Below are 20,445 nucleotides of genomic sequence, written 5' to 3'. Positions count from 1 at the left end.
CTCCACCACAGTGTTCATGTTTTAACAAAACCTGAAAAAAAAATTCTTTATGACATGTGTTTGTAATTAATCTGTTTGTCAAATTAGGCCTCTTTATATGTACATCTTAGTTTTCAGGAACGTATTTTCACCTTGAATTAACTCACCTATTTAAACATTGATTCCATATGTATTTTAAATTTCAATTACATGCGTGATGATGTTAGCATTCAGAATACTCTTTTATAAATGGATTGTGCACATTGTCATTCTTTGAATTACACATAGCAGAAATGCAATTTCTTCATCTTTTCTGTCAGGGAGGTTTTTCCATGTTTTTTTTTCTTTTTTTCTCCACTCCCTAGTGTACCTCTCTGCTCAGATGTTCTGTGGAGGGTAGTTTTGGTTGTTACATCAGATTTGATGCCAGTAAATTATGGAATTACAGCAAAATTACATATGAAGAGGAAGGACACAGTGTGTCTTCTTCCTGACAAATTTTTTCCTGCAAAACAAGAAGGTACATATGTATTCTTGAAGTTGTCCCCAGCTGATGAGAAAAATTTTGTGGGAAAGGGAGGAAGCAATAGTTCCTTTAAACAGAAAAACCCTAGCTTTTCAATCCCTTGTGTTTGAAAAAATATTGTATGTCCTATAGAAGAAATTATGCTCTTCTTCAAGTAAGTATGCATTTTTTTCTAACAGTAAGGAATATAATAAATTAATTGTGAATTAAAAGATCCTTTAGCACACACAGGTACATTGTAACTTGTTTTTATCTATATCCATGTCAGCTGTTCCATCATAAATCTCTAAATATTGCTTCTCCTGTTTGTTAATGTAAATCCTTATCTGGGGTTTATCAAAATCACAGAGGTTTCCCCTGGAGATAAACATATCTCTGAAAATTATGAAGCCTTTGCCAATTTTTTTTCCCAACCACTTCTGAAGGAAAAAAACCAAAAAATAAAGGTTTTCTACATAGTTTAGCTAAAATAGCAATGTGAATCTTTTCTTCAACTGAAGAAAATAACTTAATGAACATATTAACTTAAATGGCTATGTGCATTATGGATGCTGATTGCTGAATGAAAACACATGTTCCAATGTCAAACAAAGTTCCTGTAATAAGTCATATTCAGACTTCCTGAAATTCAATTATGTTTTCATTTGATTTTAGTTATAACAAATTTTTACTTTCTCTTCATATGTACAATTTTTATTTTTGTTCAAGCTACTTTCCATTATGTTCACTTCTGCTCTTATTGGTATGCTTATGGAGTGATTGTAATTTTAATCAAATAACTGTAATTGGAATGAGTAAAAGATTGTGCATTCATTTCCCTGTCTTATGCAGTAAAATAGAAGGCTTAGCTTCAATCACATATACTCTGAATTTAACTAATTTAGGGCATCACCACTGACCCACTGTGACCTCTGTGTTGTTGCTGGGTGTGAAAAGAAAGAGAGGTAGTGCTACTAAATGCAGAAACACTATTTCCAATGCATTCCAGGACATTTACTCCAAACAAGCTGTGAGAACAGGCTGAATGCCACTGGCAGTGGTCATCTGCACAGAATTTGCAACATTGAGCTTTTCTGAGGGAGTAAAACCACAATACTGATTATGCCAGAGCAAGTCAAAGAATAAATCTTATTAGGGTGAGCATACCTTTATTTTTTCAGGATACGGCCATCTGACTCCCAGCATTACCAGAATTATATGTCACTGCAAGATTATACTAGAGAGAGTCAATATTATTTCTAGTTAAAGAGAGGCACAGTGATGGCCACTAAATCATGCTGTTGTCTCTGGACTTTATACAAAATATGTTTTCTGTGTTGGAAGGCTTCATTAACATTTAGAATACTGATTTAACAAAGCCAACCAATTGAATTAATATCAGAAAATGTGCGTATGTGTTTAAGAGCTTATGTCTGTATGTTTTGTCTCTATATTAATGTAAATAGGTAGATGGTGCCAGGCAGGACTAGAGGTGACTGGCAGTCACACTGGCTCACTGCAACTGAAAACGGAGCAAAGTGACTTTCTGCCCTCCTTCAAGTCAGCACAAATATTCTTCCAAATTGCTAAAAGGACAGCCACCTGTATTTATGGCCCACCCCAGTGACTGTCCATTCATGGATTTTTAAGCTGGTAGGCAGCCAATATCCATCCTTCTTATTTCTGGACTGGAAACCTATCTAAATCAGCTAGCTGTGAATAAAATCTCTGATCTCAACCTCTAAATGTACTTGTCTCACCAGAACAAATCCAGCTGCTGATTCTTTCTCTGTACAAATCTGTTACACAGATGCCTTGAAAGATGCAAGACTTTTAGTATGGGAGATGTAAGAGTTTCAATTCTTAAAGTGTGATTGAAATATCAAAAGGCACAAAGCCTCAGGAAAAGGCTTTAACAGCTGGATGGATATCGGGGAGGGCATCTGTGAAAGGATGTAAAATTTGTAATATTTGCTCGCAATCTTAACTGGCAACAGGACTCTTTCCAGAAAAGAAGTGACATTATGTGTCTTCATACTTAGCATCCTGGGCCTTTTCAAATCTGCACCACCTAGAGTAAACCTGAACTGAAATGAAAGTGCTTTTTGCAAAGACAGATTTCGGAGGATAGTTCATAATATGCTGATTTGCAAGATATACTAAATATTTCAAGAAGATAATTCTTAATATTAAGTGACACCATTCTCATAAAAGAAGAAATATTAATCTGTTATATTCCTGGTGTTGTCTTTTTTTTTCAGTTTAAATACCTGGAAGAATGTTCATGGAAATGGAGTGTAGTTGTAATGACCATATGAGATTCTTAAATAGTTCAGCTGCATATTAACATATAATAAGCAAAAAAAGCCATTTATTGTTGCTCATAATATTGTGATAAAGCCTTTAAGATTACTGTTAACAATTAGTTCTACAAGATTCATATCCTAACATTGATTGTTCTCTTGCTATTCATACAAATCAGAGATGGAACATAAAAAAGTCTGTCTAGTGAAAGCCCAGGAGGTTATTTTTGGGATGGAGTTTTTTTCCTCATTTACTTTATAGCTGTCATCTCTGTGGTTTCAAGATTGTAATTAGATGTTACCTGAGCAGGCTGGCCTTGTACTGAAAATATGATAAATATTCTTATTGAGGAAATCCAACATAAATGAAGTTAGAATTTTGTTCTTGCTTTTAAGAAAGCCAAAACCTGTGAGAATTTTAGTAGTAGCTGCCATGCTTCTGCCACTCACCTGCTATTACAGGCAGATTATCTTATATTTTCTACATATAGTTATAATGGAATCACCTATGATTTAGATCTCTTAGTAATAATATTCTGTCTTAAAACAGTACTAGCTTTTCATAAATAAATGTAGGTTTATTTCTCTATGATGATACCTCTGGTTTTATTCTGGAGCCTGCATGTGAGAGAGAAACATTACTCCTGTTGCCTCCACTCTCCCCAGAGTGATGTTTGAATAGATGGAGGCCTTTAGGATTTCCCTCCTCTATCAAAGGTTTTATCCATTTTCTGTTAGCTTTAATTTTAACTCTATGGTCTTATGGCTATTCCTCAGTAAAGCTCCAGTCCTTTTATCCTTCTAGTTTATTGGTGAACACATCTTTTTCTCTGTCAGCCCAGCTTCCTGCGTCTTCTCCATTGTGCTCTCCCATGAGCTTCACATAAATCCCTTTGATGACACCAAGCACTTTTTCCTTTGCCATTGTACTTCTTCAATTCCTTGCTTCTATTGATGGCCTTGACTATTTCTCTATCTGACACATTTGGAAAGTTGTAATCACACACTCTGAGAAATGCTTTGTGATTGTTGTGGTGCAGCTGCTTCTTTTTCCTTTAGTGGTCTCCAAAATCCTGAGAGGACTTTGGCCTCAGAATATGTTTATTATTTTATGCATTTTCCGTGGAGAAAGTAACCTCAACTCAGTGCACCTGAGACAGCCAGCTTACAAAGCACTCTGTCATTCCATGTCAAAGTGTAGGACCATGAGGGATGGAACAGCTGTGTTTGTATGGGCTAATAGGGCTGCCCTGGGAAAGCACCCTTGGAACTGTTTCTGGCATAAGATAAGGCATAAAAGGCACTGAATAATGTCAGATAAAATGTTAGTGCAATAGATATTCAGATTTGTGACCCATTTTGTACCTGACAAAAGGGATAAAACTTTTTCCTTCAAGTATAATCCTGTTTCTGCTGAAATTATTAATAAAATGCATGGAGTTCAATGAGGAAACAATTAATGTGTGGTTTTTTCCTTTCTTCCCTTTTTTCCCTCCAGTTATCATTGTTTCTTGTACAGTATTGTTTAATACTTCAGCTGAATTCAAAGACTAGGGGCCACATAAGTTCTTCAGAACAATATTAATTTCAACAGACTGGAGGTTTGTAGACCAAATAATGGCTTATATAACAATGTGTTAAGACCAATAAAATCATTGCCTTCATTTTGCTTCTTCTGCATTTTTGCTAAAGCTTGTAATGGCATTGCTACTAAGAAAGATGCATATTAAAATTTTAGGAAATAGTTACGTTTTTTGCCTTTATAGATATACAGCTACATACAGGTAGATAGAAAAGTATATAAAAGTTGAAATTTTAATCTCGTAATTTTAAATACGTAGTTTTTGTGATTTCATTTTGCACCATCAGCTGGGGCACACTTACAGATTTAAGTCACCAGAGGTGAGCTGCATGTGAGGTGCATCCCCCAGCTGCACTCCACAAATAACTTACATACTGAAATCAAAGCTGAAGCAGTCTAATGGTAAGAGTAGGTTGGTTTATACAATTCAGTTGAAGCTTTGTATGGTTTTTTATTTCTGTTGTTCCCTAGTGCTATGCCAGATTTCTCTGTTCACCATGTGTAATACTTTCCATTGCAGAACCTGTCAGATTTTGAAAAAGTCTCTGTCAGGCTCTGTGTGGTTCATGTGACAGTAAACAGAATTCCTAGCTTTGATCATAGACTTAGTGGGATATGATAGTCAACAGCTTAAGTAGTGGGATATGATAGTCAACAGCTTAAATAAAGGGAAAATCCTGCCTTGAGGGGAAAAACCCTAACACCTCACTTTAAAAAAATCACATATTTGAATCTTCTCCTGGATGTGGATAGAGCTTAATTTTTTTTTCTAAAATGAATAAAATGACAGTCTCTATGATGGCAGAGCTTGGTTGGGCTTTGTAAAGTCTGCATTTTGTGGCAGTGGACTTATTGACGAGGGAAATCTCTGCTCACAGTTGATGGATGGTTAATGTTCCTTTTGTTGACCAAAGCTGAGAGTTTCAGCCATGGTGCCCAGCCCAAGGAGCCTGTTAAAAAGAGGGTTTTCATGAATTTTTTTGGAGAGGGGCTAGGTATAGAAAATAAAAGACAGTGGCTAGTACTGAGGCGTCAACAGAAATGAAAAGGGCACAGGAAGGTCATAGGATGCTGGGATGTACAACATGCTGAAAGTGGGCTATGCTTAAACTGTATAATCTTTTATGTCCTGTCCAACCAAAACCATCCTATTATTATCTGAAAAAGTTTGCTAGTGACAAATAGAGTAGCAAAATAACCTTACAATACTGAAGGGTGTGGCAAGTAAGTACAGAAATAGAATATAGACTTGTAACAAAGGAGAGAAGGGCACATGATCCCATGGGGTAGAACAAATGCAAAAAAGAAAAAATCTGGAGAGAAATAAGGCTGATAAATGCAGAGAAAACATGTGGTTATTCTTTCAGTCCATGTGGCCTTAGATTGGTTGTAGTACCTTTCTGCAGCTGTCTTCTTGAATGGTAGCAGCTGCTAACAGAACTTGAATATAAATTCTCCCATTTTCTCATCTTCTCCTTTAGAGAAGTGTAGACTTCATTAGCAATCACAAGAAAGAAGAGTATTAGAGGTGCCCAGGAATGCCATCTAGAATGAAACAGGCAGGTGTTAAGCAGAAATGATTGACAGTAAATCAGATGTAGGAAATTAATTGCCAGGAACAGATAGGAATGGGGAACTGGGGACTGAAAATTGTATGTATGTGAGATGAAAACATATTTGCATGATATTTCAGGTGCTGTAAGAATAGATAGGAAAATCAGGCTAAGGAAAATCTTAACAACAATTTTGTTGAAGTATATTTCTTATAATAACAGAAGAAATTAAAATATGTAAGACAAGTCAGAGTGCTTTGTGGACTATTTACTGGGATAAATTATGAGATTTAGACTTCATGTGGATGGTGAGTTCACTTATGGAAATACCTTTTCTGAATAAAGATAAGCACAAAATATGTAAAAAATTAAGAAAATAAAGGAAAATATCAGGAAAAATATCAGGAAAAGAAATAATACCCACAAATAGTGGATATCACAAATCCAGAATGACTGTAATAAAAATTAATTAATCCTTTCCACATTTGTGAAAAAACAAGTAATGAGATAGAATTTTACTGAATCAATCATGTTCTTAATATATGGTATGATAGAATAATTTCATAGAATTATAAATAACATAAATGAATATACGTGTGTTGCAGTGGAAAAAGAAGATTGAATATTTAAACATATCTTCTCAGAATTGGCTTAAAATTATATTCAAATAAACCATCCTTAATAATTACAGAGCTGATCTGTGAAAATTTTCTTCATTCCAACATAGCTCAGGACTTAGAGTAGATTCAAAGAGGCACTTTGTCACACGCAGGTGCTGGAACATAAGGTGATTAATTCTGAAACCCTGCTGTCAATGTCACTCAGTGCATGGGGCTTTAGACTGAGTGAGGGGCTACCTAAAATCTGCAACATTTGGCTTTTTTAGGATACTTCAGCTAATGAAAATCTGACTTTAAGTTACTGCTTTCTAGGGTGGAGGTATGATTTCAAGACTGCAGTGAGGTTTTCCTAAACCTTGCTGATTAGGGAGGCCAGAGTAACCTTTCCTTTAGAAACTGAAATGGGCAAAGAGAAGAAGAAAATGGGAAGAGAAATGGGCAAAGTCCCTTGGTTCCTCAGTGAAGTATTTACTGCTGTGAGTTGACTTACCAATTGCTCTTTTATAAAAAATTTCAACCACATTACTATTCTCCACAGAGTTCTACTGTTTATTCTGAAACTAGTCCTAAGAGAGGGACTAGTAGTGTCTCTATTCATCTTTTAAAATTGTGTCATTACAAATAAATAAATGGGGATGTTTACTAGGGCAGAAATTGAGTAACAATCAACATGATTCTATAGCCAAGAAGCTAAAGGTGGGAATCATATTCCAGTCTAATTCCACTTTTGCAGCTTTTCCAATGGGACTTGATTAAATCTTTATTTATTTTTCCCCCACTAAAAAAAATAATGTTGTGCCTCTACTTAAGAAAGGTGCAATTTTAAACCAATGAAAATTACTGTAATTCTATGTTTGTTCACAAATGTAGCCCATGGTGTAAATCTGTGCTCCAAACTTGGCTGATCTGTTGCAGATATGACAGATGGACTTTGCTGGCTTTGGACTCAACTCTGGCTCTGCCCCAGGCAAGGAACTGCTGCTTTGCTCCCCCAAACAAAGGCTGCATCAAGGAAGGTTAAGAATTCACAACCTGTGCTCTTTGCTGTGCTCCACTCCAAAGTAAGTGCTTGTCACCAAACCAATATCTTTCTGGATATTTTCACCTCCTACATATGGGCCACAGTTAAGCACTCCCCTGTCACTCTGCTTCTCCCAGAGCGCTGCATGTTTGGTGGTTTGGCAGAGGGAAAGACGAGTGGAAATATTGTCACTTTCCATATAATCTGAAATCTCATGACAAGATGAAACTAAATTTTAAGAATTTCTTGATGATGTTTGAATAATTCAGTATGAAGGGCTTTTCATTAACTGTAAACAAAATAATAACATTTTTAATGTTTCAGAGGATTTCGGTTTGTCAGTTCTTAAAAAATACTTCAGCCACATTGAATAAGACATAGAGGACTGTCTGCTATTAAACTCAGGAACTTTACATAAAAACTTGACTACTTTTTAGATGTTGACACAGATTTCTTGTTTTCCTTGGACAAGTTATCTATTCTTCTTGTCTAGGAAAAACATTAATGGAAATTTTCCTCTGTTTCACAATGCCATCTTTTCCTGGTGTTAATCACCTCATCAAATGATTGAACTTTGCTGATACGTCACGGAGGTCTATGCCCTTATATTTCAGTAAAATATTCTCTTCTCCCAACAGCCCAAGGCCCCATCCCCTAACTTGCCTTCAAAGATTTCCATAGAGATAGGAAATTCAGAACTTCTCTTTAAATCAAAGAGAAATGTGCATCTTGGCATTTGACAGCCAAGCAATAGTCACTGTTCACAGTCCAAGACATCAGGGAGTCATGCAAATGCAGATATTTTAGCATTGATCCTGTGCCAATGTGCCCTCCTTCTCAGTAGGCTTTTGGTCTTCTCTTGGTATACCAAAGAAAACTTGCATCTGTTCAGATCATGGGTAGATCAAGTTCCTGTCTACCAACAACATACTAATTTATAATATCAGTAAAAAACACCCTAGAGCCTTGGTAGACTAAACGTAGAAGAAAGCATACTTTTTTTTTTTCCCAAATCAAAGAATGCCACTTCTCCAAGAACAGCAGTAACTTTATACCTTGGATTCTAATCTAGAGAGTAGATATATCTTTAACATACTCCTCAGCACAGTGCACCAGTGATAGCCAGGGCACCTGGCAAGGTGTCATAGGGAAGATTCATGAATGCCTACAGTTTCTTACCCTGGTGTTTTTAAACATCTGTTATGACTACTGCTGAAAACAGCATCTTTCATTACACAGACCATTCTCTGACCTAGTATGTCAACTATGTTACAGTTGTAAGTAATTAAGACAATTAATTTACCTCTTGGTATACTTTTAAACCCCCAGGTTCCTTGATGATGTGAATTTTTTCTGCTTTAATGAATTTACATAATGGAGAAAAACATTTCTCAAAAAAATATCTTTAGTCTTTAGCAGTTTTCTAAATTTTTAAGAAAGAACCTGCAAAGTTTAAGGCATATAATTTTGAAGTATCACAATTAAAAGTCAGCACTCTTCTCTGTTATTTCTTTCTTGACATAAGAAATTAACTAGGGGAGTCTGGGGAGTGGGCGAAAAAAGAGAGAACTTTTACAGTGTGTCAATAGAACACAGAGCATGGCTGGATTTGCACTTCAGACTGTGAAAGAAATAGATGCAATGAAGAATTTATCTTTTTACTTCAGTAAATAATTTTTGCCCTTAGAATATAAGAGTGATTGTAAAATGTCCCTAGCTGAAATGCAACATTGGATTCCACAGTAAAAACATTAATTCATTAATGCTGGCTATATAACTTCAACTCTAATTTGCTGTACCCAAAAAGCACTCAGTTTAATCTTATCCATACATGTGAATCACTTCAGAAAGACAAATATTTTTTACACTTACCAGTATTGTCTCAAGCAGTTGCCAAGTACTGTCTCTTCATATTTTTAACCAAATACAAAATAAAACAAACAAATTTTTTATGCCAAAACCAAGGTTTTTATACCTGAAAACAGGTGTAATACACCTGTTGCCTGAAAAAAGAAACAAGGCTATTACTCCAAAGAGACAAGCTTTAAAATGTATTTGAAGTTGCAAATGGCACACTTACAAATCAATGCTTTGCTTTGTTAAATGGTTAGTTTCTGAAATTCTACAGTTCTTCAAGTGTTTCTCTGTAATTTTATATTTCTCCTTGATACAATTTCAGAAGGTAATTAAATACATCTTTAATCAGGCAAGCTATGTACACGCAAGCTTGAAATAAGGGAACGTGCTTTGCAATAGAAGATTGTGACTGAGTGAAATCTTCCTGTATATTATGCCTGGCAGCTGCATTTTGTTGTTTGAATTTTCAGGCACAGGCTCATAATTTAGAAATGCCTAGGTTGTTGGCCCTTGGGGTTATGTCTCCATCCACAAATGGCAACTTATTTTCTTAGTGTGATACCCTGCTTTTCTTACAGCCCTTTTTTGGGACTGTCATACCCCATTGGCAAGTGTACATAGCCCTAGGACATCAATTGCCACAACTCATGCAATATCACATTCACTGGCAAGCTCTCATAATCACTGTTTTAAAAAGGAGCTTATTTTTTCATTCTGTTTATAATGATAATCTCAAACATAAAGATGGGGGGAATAAATGACTGCCAAGTTAATATATTTTGCCTTGGATATGTTCATTTAAACTGAATTGCAAAAGACTGCTCAGTGTGAAATTATTTTTCTTTCCTTGTTTCCAGCAGCAGTTTTTGCTTTTCCTCTATGAATGCAGTAAGGCAATTCTGGAATGTATGTGTATATCTGTACATGCACCTGCTAGTGCATAGTTGGAAATATGGTGTGAGGAGGCTTTTCTTCCTTTGAATTTCTGTTCTTATTTTTTTCTTTTGAAAACTTTTGAAACTTCTTGATAATTCTAATGTGCATGGAACATTGCAGAAAAATCAATTTTCTTTTGCTTTCTGAACTGTTACATTTATGTAAATAATAGCTCCGTTCTCTGTCAAAGGATCAAAGGTTTCAGTTGTATCAGGAACTGTATTTTATATATCCATTGGAAGTAGTGAGATATAATAGCTCTTATGCTAATGGTAGTTGCTAAGTGAATAATAGGTTTCTTTTTTACTTCACCTCCAGTTCAGTTTAAAATACTGAAGAATATAGTAGAAACTAGAGTGGGAATATGCTAGAAACAATCTGCACAAATGAAAGGTGGAAAATGTTTTTTAGGACCTCTTAAAACTGACTTTTATCCATGCATTTCCAAATTTCAATGTCATAAACCTAAACATTACAGAAAATTTTGAAACAATAAGTTCCTTAATAATATGTGCTGAAACTATTCACCTGGCAACATTATTGCTCAATCTCTGATGACACAAGTATTTTTTCCTTATGGGTCCTATTTTATCTACTGGAAAAGCAAAACTGGTTATTGCATGTAATAATTTCTTACAATATCTGCTCCTGGTGAAACTGTTCCTGATGACCTCAGAGAGTCAGCCACTCCCAGGTTTCCAGGGACTTCAGTAGATCATGATGCTGAAGATACCGCTGGGTTGGCCTGCATCCTGTAGCCAGCATGGCAATAAATTCTGTCCTTGGAGTAAGTTCATGCTTTGATTAAAGTAACCCAGTCACTGTCCTCACAACATTGCAGAGAACCCGCAAGAGGACCGAGTCTCTGGCCTGAGCCTTAGTGTAAGAGAAAAAACTATTCCTGCATACAGCCAAGTACCTGGATGACAGATAGTGGATAGCTACAAGGATCTGACACCTGAATATGCATGGGATTGGGAATACCTGCCTGAGGCCTTCCAGATACAGCAGGCAGGATGATTGATGGCTTTATACATCTACCTCCTGCCTTGTACTTCAATGCTCATGCTTCAAAGGATGGATGGAGCACATGAATACTGGGACAGACTGAAGGGTGTCACTAACTGTACAGACAAAATATTGCCTGTCTCAGGGCACCAAAGAGTGGGTTTCTTACTCTAAAGGGTTTTGTCAGGAAACAGAGCAGGCTGCTCTATTAGGAAGTGCAAGCCAGGAGCCAGTGGTGAGTCAGGCTGGAAAGGCAGTGCCCTCACCCTCAGGCTGAAGTCTCTCTCTCTCACAGTATGCCAACAGAAGAGAAGAGAAAGGATTCAATAACAAGATTCAGCTAACAGCCCAAGGATGAAGGGGCAGGTCTGTAGTGAAGAGACATGCCTGAGGTCAGGCCAGAATGACAAGTCAGGAAGGCAAGGAAAAATGCAATGCCAGACATGATAAGTCAGGCTAGAGCAAGAGACTGAGTGCAGGTGCAGCTCCTGAATTACTGCTCAGGAGGTTGCATGGGTTGGGGACCCACAACTTCACTGTTTTTATGGACCTCAGATCTAAACACGCACAGCTGGCTGCATCACTCATAAACACAGGCAAGGTAAACGACCAGAAGAGGAGAGAAGAGGTAAAGGGAAGAATGACAAAGAGTTTTTAACTGGTATAGGACAGACTAGGCCATTGAGAGGACTACAGCTAATGTGACTCCTTGTCTCTTGACTGCAGGTGGTGGCATTTTTCTTACCTTGCCAGGCTCAATGTGCAATGCATCTGTCAGATGTTTTGGAGTAGTAACCACAGGACTTTGGTGAAAACCTTTAAGTGAGGTGTCCAAGGAAAGTAATGGGAGAAGCTTCATGGGATAGGAACTTCAGGAACTTATGTACCAAGTAAGAGGGCTTATGTGAGCTACAGAAGAATTTACAGTACTTGGGGCAAGAGTACCTCTTCATGTGAGCTAAGGATGCAGTTTGTGAACTCCCAACAGACCTGGAGGTTTCCCCAATTTGGTCACAAGCACAGGTACTGGATGGCTTTTGGCCTCAAGGGCATGCCCGAGGGCAACACAGGTATTGCCTCTCATTAGGTATTGCATCTTGGATCCTGCCTGTTTGTGCAGAGTTGTCCTGTTCACTGAGCTAAGCATCCCAATGGAAGTGTATCACTTGCCCCCTAGCCAGAAGCATGAAGTTCATCATTTCCATTCGCACACATCATTCCCCCACAATGACATACAGCTTCAAGGAGAAGCAAGAAGCCCTTTGGGGAAAATCTGTAGATTTCTAGCTCAGAAGTCTGTTTTGGTATAATACAGCACTGAACTGGTGTAAGAAAAGATGCCTCAGGGTTTTATTGTCTTAGAGTTAAATCACAGAGACGGATGCCCAAAACTGTTCCCAAAGAGCATGACAGGTTAGCTGTGGAGGGCAGAGCTGTTGAAGAAGATTGTGTCTTTAATGTTGCTTTTTGTTATGGGGAGACAGAACAGCTGGTTTCTGGGCTCTGGAGAAAGACTGGAATGATGTGAGGGGAGGAGTTTAGAAGTGAATAATGTGCATAGTCATTGCCACATTCCAAATACATTTAAAACAGGATGGTATGAAACAAAGAATGGAAGGAAAGAAAACACTGAGTGGAAAAAGGAGCAGATAAAAACAGCGAATAATGGGAGAGAGGAATGAAAGACATAAAGATGAAAATTGTGTGAGAGAAAACAAATATAAGCAAAGATATAGAAAGATAAACTGAAAGATGTTTAAGGGCTGCCTTTTCAATCAGCTTTGAAAAGGTTTTTGAATTAATTAATGGCAAAATTATTTGCTGCAGAGAGCGCTATCTACGGGAATATGGTTGGTAGAACATTTACCAGTGTTTATCATTTTGTGACAGTCATATGAGTTCTTTCATTGATTAAATTACTGTGCATTTTAGTGGCACAGTACCTTCTGATATCAGGAGCAATGCCTAGTCCTAACCTGACATCTTGACACAGTTAACATTTTAGAAAATGCTTTCTGGGTAAATCATATGAAGATATTATAGAAGGTCATACTTTTTAATACCTTCAATGTTTTTTAATACCTTTCCAAAAGTACATATTAAAAGATTGGTGTGGCTCTCTATATATGAAATTTGGAACTCATATATTTTGCTGGAGAATTAATTGTCAAAATTTTTATTGGTCTAAAAGAATACTCTTTTTTAACCAATAAGTGAACTGAGGAAAGATCAGTTTTTGGCACTGGAGCTCTCTAGTTTTTCAGTGGAAAATTATTCATAGTGAAGTATTACATTATATATTAAATCTATGAATAAAAATAGCTATCTAATATTGCAGACCTATGATCAATTCCTTAAAACAATTATGTATTTAATTTTATGTATACAAATAAATGAGTAGACTGATCCATTAGTAATATTAGGCATATGCACATGTCTTTGCAGATTTGGAGCTTAATTACTTCCCAATTTTTGTCTTTCAATTTAAGCTTGTTATCTAGACAACATAGGTTTTGACAGCCGGAAACTAGTATAATCTTCTTTCATTTATTCAAAAATTGTCTGAAGCACTTTTAGACAAATTAAAAAAAAAAAAAACTTCTTGAAACTTTGTACTTCAGTGTACATCACTGATGTTTTAACACAATAAAATAAGAAAAAGTGATATCTCATATCTTCCATTTTAAAAACTCCACAAAATCAGGTCTATATAATAATTTTGCAAATGCTAGTTTTCAGTAATGCTAGTACTGAAAGGTTTGTTTACTTTGTTTTAAACACTAAAACAGTGTAGAAGTTTTCAAAATACCTTGGTGATTGACAAAGAAAAATTATTTAGCATAATCTAGATAGAGTTAGTTGCCTGCATCAGGTTGACAATTATTTAATATGTGTTTACTTATAAAAACATGACCAAACAAAAACCACAATCAAAAACCACAAAAAAGGCCAGTTAAATGCATAGGTGAGATAGTACAAACACTTTAAGCAGTGTTGCAGAATACCTTTTTTAATAAACTGATAAGTACTTCTCACCATACACAGCATCATTGCACTAGGACTTTAGATGCTTAAAATTGTATTTTTTAAACTCTCAGGTGAATCAGAAGCATGGTTTTACAACTACAGTATGAAAGTCCTACCTTGTTTCATACATGAAGCTATTATTTTGCCCATTAAAACAGCAGGGTAACCTGGGCAAAAAATAAATGTGACTTTTATGTGGTTTTCAAAATGAAGATGTAGTCCCATGCTATTGGACAGATAATTTTACATATTTTCATTTAAGTAAGCTAGATAGTCAAAGTATTTTTAGTCCATTTATGAGTCAAGCAGAAGCAGAACTGATTACATGGAAGCAATTAATTTTGACAACAAACCTTCAGCTTTTTATCTCAGGATCCTGTAATGTATTCCAAGTCCTAAACACCTCAAATACAAAAATGTCAAGTAGTGAGCCTAGTTTGAAATACAAACATGAAGTCTGACTTGCCTGAAGCAGTTCAGATAAAATGATGTGCTGTTTCTCAGAAAGAAATGCATTCAAATGTGTTTAACATCATGCACACAATGCATTGCCATAGTAGTACCTTTTGAAGGTAGGCTCTGATTTTGCATGCCAGGTGACTGACACATGGACACCTTTTCCTGTTCTTTGGCTGAACATTTGTAAATCTCAAACTCTTGCTCCAACGTTGTCAGATGCCTTTTTCTTAAAAAAAGTAGCTCAGTTTTATGGTTGAAATGGGCATTGCTTTCCTGCCCGTTCCTTACCAACATTTTAATCAGGTACTGAATTAACTTTGAATTTCTGTCTGCAGCTCTTTAGTTCTACTTTCGAATGAAGAAACCTTTTGGGTCTTTTAAATGCTTATAAACACTTTGTTATTTCCCCTTTGTAGACAACCACAGGTTATTTTCAGTCATGATTTTTGCACATGTAATGCTTTTGCATTGGTATTTTTTCCTTTGTGTGAAGTCTGTATGATTCCTTGCTAAATACTTACTCTTGAACTTTGTGCAATCTTTACAGCAGGGCTATGGATCATTACAATTAACAATGACTTGAAACTACTCAATGCAGATTTAAACTTAAATGGAGAAATCAGCAGCACATTATTTTTTAATGCACTGGATCTTAGCAGGCACCAAGCTTCTTCATAGAGATAGTACCCTCAGACATAAGAAAATAGCCTGTTAAAGATGCAGAGATCCATAGCAAAGGATAACAATTAGAAACAATCATTGAACCCACTTGAAACTTGAATCCCTTCTCTGTTTATTTTTTTGTCTGTAATTGACACAAGAATCACATAATATAATTATAAATGGATTTGTGTATCTATTGGTATTTCTCAGCTTTTAAATGAATAAGATACCTTTACTTTAATCAGTTTTCTTCCTTTAAAACCTTGACACTTGTGTAACATTTTTCTTCACTCATAAATTCATTCATGTCTTGTGGGATGAAGAATGTGTTTTCACAGTTTTCCCTAGAGTGAAATTAAACTTCTCTGGGTAAAGAAAAGGTATCAAAGAGGTACTAATTCAATCTCGTGTTATCTCCTACAGTTGTCCAGGAGTTTTCTTGGTCCTTAAATTTGTTTCATGAAGCTGCACAGACCCAGAAATTACAAAATCCACATTTTGGGGAAAAAAAAGCACATTTTCTTCCACGGTTTTTATGTTGCAGAGGAAACCTTGAGCTGCCATGTTTCCCCAGAGATCTTAGAGCTTGCCTGGAAATTGCTTGTTCAGGGACACCTAAACTTGGTAGTCTTATCATCCAAATGCATAAAATGTCAATATCTACAAGGAGTATTCCAGTCTCCAATGAAAAGCATTACTAGGTAAAAAAGTACTTTTCAGCATGAAAAGTATGATATGCATCTCTAGGAATAGTTCAGCAGTGAAGGCACTGGAGTCTTTAGTTTTATGCAACAGCCAACCAAGTTTGCATCTTCATACAGGCTGTTTGCCTTATTGATTGTCATATTTCTTAATTTCTTCATTTTGAAAATGAGTCATGACCTTGCTATCATTTACATCCTTGATATTTTCTCATGATTTACTGACTTCAAATTAGAGCTGAAAGTTTTCAATGTACATGAAAAACTTGTAACCTTCAGCAAAATGCTTCAGCTATGAATTTGTCAAGTAAGAGAAAACAATTTTGATACATTTAGACCCCTTGACCTTTTATGGATGAAAATTAAAACACTCAACAGTCTGATGGAAAAGACTATAGAGGGGAACACTTGGTAGGTCTCAGTTGTCAGTTTACCCAATACATCTCCTTAAGTGACCAAGGGGAATGACAAAGCCATCTGTAGACATCTGCAATTCCAGTTTCCAATTAAAGAACATATAGCATTTCTACAGATCATCTTGTGGTTGTGGAAGGAAATAAGAATTCATGTTGGAACGTACTAAACAGGAAGAAAACAAACAGCTTGGCTAGGCTTGTAAGGTTGTAACAATCCATTCAATATCATGTTAGTCTCAATAAATGAAAAATTAGTTATGCACATACATTAGATAAATACTTACCTGTACCTAATCAATACCAAAAAGTAGTTTTCAAAATTTCACTAGAATTATGACAAAAAGGGTAGCTTCACAAAATTGCAATGGAATTTTTTGTTGGTTTTTTTTTGTTGTTGTTTTGGTTTGGTTTTTTTTTGGTTTTTTTTTTGTTTGTTTTTTCTTGGTTTTTTTGATACAGACAGGATAGTCATATTTATAGAATTAAATTTGCTATACAGGAAAACAAATAGGAAATTCATGGCAGAATTTACATCTGCCACAAGCAAATTTTAAGAAAACCCCAGTTCAGAGAACCTCTAGTTCTGCAAATGAAGATTAATAGACATTTTACTCTCAGACCCCAAGTCAAGGAACCAATAACCTAGGATATGCTTTGCCATATATTCACCTCAGTTCAGATGTATTTAAACCACAGCATTTTCTCATTTAAAAATAGCTTTAATATTAGAGCTGGAGAAAATGTTTACTATGGCTACCATGTTCAAATAGGGAACACTATGCAAAATGGTTGCTACTTTTGACAGTGGTTTCACAGCAGAGAAAGACAGTGCTTGCAACAAAGCTGCCTTCCAGACAAAGGGCAGGGCATTAGGAATCAATAAAAAAAAAAAAAACCAAACATGTGAATGGATGCATTTAGGCAGAGAGTAAGAGGTGGAGATGGGAATAATTCAAAGGAGAGAAGTTGTGCAGGTGTGTGCTATACTAAAAGTGAGTTCATACTGTACATTTGCAGATCCTGTGCCAAGTGCTTGTATTACTGATATGGAATCTAGTGTGATATAAATGCATGAGAAATAAGTCTGTTTAAAATTTTGGCTTCTAAAATGAAAGTCTCAGAGAGTCTCAGAGACCTCCCAAAGCATTTGGGCCACACAAAGCTGATGTTTCATATTTACATCACAGGCTGTTATGCCCTGAGAGCTTTCTATGTTGTTTTTAATGAAGAGAGCAGACAAAGGCAGCACTGTAAGTCAAATTCCCCTAAAGACAATGTAACTAGGCCAGCTGACACACTGAGGCCTTGCTGAATAGAGACAAGTGCTGCTCATTCCCCCTGCACATTAAAAGCTGTGTCAAATACCTAAAAGTTTCATAATGCTCTTGCAGTCTTAATATAGCTCATGTCTGAGCATGTGCTCTGTACTTGTGTTTGATGAGATGGACCCTTCAAGAGTTCCAGCTGCTGGAAGATGATGTTGCAAATTGTGGTTAGTTTTCCCCAAAGCTCAAAACTTCATGAAATTTAGTGTACATTCAAAGAAATAACTAGAACCACTTCCCCAAATAAACTTGTCCTGATTCTGCCTGCAAAATATCTAGTGCATGATCCTGACCCTAAAGCTGATAGTCCCCTTCTAAGGGATTTCTGTTCCAGCTGTTCTGAACTGATTAATGAGTTTTCTCAGCTACTGGACAGAATTACTGCTCCAGGAACTAAAGATGATGGTTCAGTTCTGTAGGGAACTAAATGTGTTGCTGAGACTTAGCAGAGTAAATGCAGCAGAGTGCAGCAAGGAGTGCAACCCACTGAGTTTACTCTCAGCGTTTCCTAAAGAGCATGTATTGTAAAAATAGAAATGTACTTTCAATTCTCCTGGGTTCTGATAAATCCCTGAAGGATGGGAACTGTGCTCCCATCCTGTTCGCCATCAGCTTCTTCCAAGAACATACATTCAGAACTCTGAAACTAACTCCGTAATTCAAAATGTGCAACTCTTACAGGGCTCATGGCAACACATTGTACACCCTTAGTTGTACAACAGGTGCAGTAATGAGCAAGGTGCTGATTTAAAATTCTGTTATAATTTCTATGATTTCAATGTAATCCAAAACGCTGAACTCCAATTTTCATGGTCTGGCCTGTGCCACACCATGGGATCACAAGTTCCTAGCTGACTCTAGATCTAAATGTAGAACTTCTGCTGGCAGTTGCAAAATCTGGTGTAACATATGATAGAATCAGAGACAGAGGGTAGGTTTAGATTAGATTTAGATTAGATGTTAGAAGGAACTTCCAACACAAACCATCCTATTACTCTATAAATGCCCTGGTTACTAAGCAGTAAAAGGTAGTGAGTATAACCAATGCAATTGAAAAAACTGATTTAGTATTGTGGCAGTGACCTAACAGAGTGGTACAGAAATGAATCAATACTAAAATTCTGTTTATGTATGTAATATTGCATAGAGGATATGCTTGACTAACATTTTTGGCACAATGAGCCAATGAGATTTAAACTGCAAAAGGAAACTATAGATTCAAGACAGATATAAAAAGAAATGGGAAACTTTCTTATAAGGGCCTTGGGACAAATCTGTAAATATGAATAACATCAGCATGTTAGATGCATTTTAGAATCCAGCTTATTGCTGTGCTATGCCTTAAACAAGCTATTTTAAACAATGGAGTTTGGAATCATAGAGTTGTTTGAGTTGGAAGGGATGGGAGTTTCAAAGTCTGGAGCTGTTGCTGTAACAAGAAATTATTTTCTAAAAGTTTTTAAAGAAAAACTTAAGTAAAGTTGTACATAAGTGGTCTATCAAGTTTACTGGGTTTCACAGCATACTCTAAAGCTCCAATTTTTTATGCAAGCTACTAGTTATTTCATTCTTCATCAAGGTCTATTTTACAATTCTTGATAATTGTCTTACAATTTGCTTCACTAGCGGACTGATATGACAGGGTTTGTGTTCAAGTAAAGCAATTTAGAAGAGAGAAACAGCATTATTAACCTATGACCCATGTGTAGCATTAGAGTAACAAAGATATTTGTAGTTGTATTATTCTAATTTATTTCTACAGTAATGGAATTCTTAAATTTTCTCACTGACAGAAGGTAAGACCTATGCCAACATTTAGTCTGAGATTTTCAGAAAAATGGAGGATAAATTTAGGCTTTGATGTATCTTATGACATTCCAGTTCATACCCAATATTCACAGCAGTCAAATATAGTTCCCTAGGAGTACAACAGGACAAGCTCCACAGCAGCTGTCAATATTGCATATCCTTAATGGGCTTGGACAAGGTGACTGTTCATCACCTCCAGCTCTGCACATATTAAGACTCCTGTCAGTGAAAAACACTCAATTTCACTAGGTGACAGCATGGCTCTGGTATGTCAGCAGAAAAATGTTAGTATTATGTAGACACTTTTCTCAGATTGGCATGGATTATATTTTGCCTTAATAGGTAGCTATTATTCTTAAAGAGATAAATTGCTGGAAATTACTCTTTGCAAAACAGCTCAGAGAAGAAAAACATTAGAAAGGACAATGATTTGATCACCAGAGAGAATTATTGAAAATGGACATTTTCCCTTTGACAGAACAATCTCCGGGGATATGGGATTAGAATAATGAGGCACAGCAGTGTGAACTATCCTGTGTTCCAACAATGCTGTCATACTTCCCCCCATGACAGTAGAAGAGCACAAGCATAAAATCACTACTCTGTACTTATCAAGAGCACCCTGACAAAACAGTGTGGTACCTCAAGGGCAATACTCTAGGGGTACATAAAGGCTCAGTT

The sequence above is a fragment of the Lonchura striata genome, chromosome 4 (assembly GCF_050655825.1).
Source record: "Lonchura striata isolate lonStrDom1 chromosome 4, ASM5065582v1, whole genome shotgun sequence".
Lineage (NCBI taxonomy): Eukaryota > Metazoa > Chordata > Aves > Passeriformes > Estrildidae > Lonchura > Lonchura striata.
The sequence above is the reverse complement of the archived record's forward strand: the minus strand, read 5'-3'. Positions refer to the sequence as shown.